At 57.0% G+C, this 1445-nt stretch overlaps 1 long non-coding RNA gene across 1 annotated transcript in view; it reads right to left on the reverse strand.

Annotated features, from left to right (window-relative positions):
* Window positions 1-1045, reverse strand: part of LOC108446700 — a 3995-nt gene extending 2950 nt beyond the window's left edge. The window contains exons 1-2 of the long non-coding RNA XR_001861988.1: window positions 819-1045; window positions 381-572 (exon numbers count right to left, since the gene is read on the reverse strand). This is a non-coding gene — a long non-coding RNA (uncharacterized LOC108446700). The remainder of the gene's footprint in view (window positions 1-380; window positions 573-818) is intronic.
* Between the last annotated feature and the right edge of the window lie 400 nt (window positions 1046-1445).

Consider the following 1445-nt stretch of genomic DNA (forward strand, 5'->3'; position numbering starts at 1 on the left):
GGGGGTCCCTGTCCCGTGGCCGGGCACACGGGGAGCCTTCCCCACATTGCCAGTCCCCGGGGGTCCGTGTTTCATTGCACATCCCTTGGGATCCTTCTCTCCATCGCATGCCCCATGGAATCCGCTCTCTTCCATACCCCTTGGGCTCCTTCTCCCTGTTGAACGCTCCTTGGAATCCTTGTCCCCATTCCATACCCCTTAGGATCCCTCTCCCCACTGCACGCTCCTTGGTAGCCTTCTCCCAGTCGCATGCCACTTGGGCTTCTTCTCCCCCTTGCATACTCCCTGGGATTCCTCTCCCCATTCCATACCCCTTGGGATCCTTCTCCCCACTGCATGCCCCTTGGCATCCCACTGCTATCCCACACCCGCCGTTTCACCTGTATTCAGCTGCCTGCGACTGTGGTGGCATCCCAGGCTGTGGCAGGGAGGTGCGGAGATGATCTGTGTCCCTGTGAGGCTGGAGCAGTTTCATGCTGAGTTGTAACTTTAGCAGAAAAAAACCCAGGGGAGTTTGCTACTTGCTTGGGAAGTGCTTATTTTCAGCTCTCTGCAGGACCAGTTAATTATCGCTGGGGAAAAAAAAATATTGCTAAGATCTTATAATTAGGCAGCCTGCAGAGGTTCTGGAGCTCGGGAGGCAGCAGAAAGCAAATGCTCTTTGTGCAGTGTTTCTGGGGTGTGTGTGTGAATAGAGCTGCCCGGGCAGAGGGCTGGCATTTGCCTTAGTGCATTACCAAGGAGAGCTGGTGCACGTTGGTGGCTCAAAAGACCCTGAAAAATAATTACAGGGGGGAAAAAAAGCAATAAAAGAGAACCTGCTGAAAGGACTCCTGTTGTCCTTGTGGAATCAGGTCCCAAACTGTGACAATGTTTGTGGAGCGGTAGCTGCCGTAGGGACAAGCTGTTCGTGTTTGCGGCACCGGGACTGCCTTTCCATCCTGTCTGAACAGTCCCGGGGCCGCGGGGTCCAGGCTGCGGCAGGGTGCCTGCTGCTAAGAATAACATGGTAAGGAGTTTACCCGCCCTGATCCGGCTAAAGACTGCACCGAGGCAGCCATGGACATCATCAGCCTCCGATCTGCCCCTAGATTAGATGGATAAAACTCACACAAGGAAAGGCCGGGCTCGGGAGCGGAGACTTGATCCCGAAAGGGAGGGAGCGGGGTCTCCGGCTCGGAGCAGAGGGGTTTGGGCTTTGCCCCGGCAGCCTGGGCTGTGGGGACGGGATCTGCAGAGGGGCAGGATCTGGAGCAGAGGGGCAGGATTTGGAGCCGAGGAGCGCACGTCAAAGCCGCCGCGTCCAGGGCGTTCTCATTTCCTTTGCTCTCCGAGTTCTAATTTGTTCCACATTGCAGCGCCGGGGCGGCCTCTCCCTCCACTTGCAGCATCCAGGCTGCGGTCGGTGCCGTTAGTCCGAGGCTGCCACTCCAGCAGTTTCCATC

This window comes from Corvus brachyrhynchos, unplaced genomic scaffold, assembly GCF_000691975.1.
Source record: "Corvus brachyrhynchos isolate BGI_N302 unplaced genomic scaffold, ASM69197v1 scaffold5, whole genome shotgun sequence".
In the NCBI taxonomy this organism is placed as follows: domain Eukaryota; kingdom Metazoa; phylum Chordata; class Aves; order Passeriformes; family Corvidae; genus Corvus; species Corvus brachyrhynchos.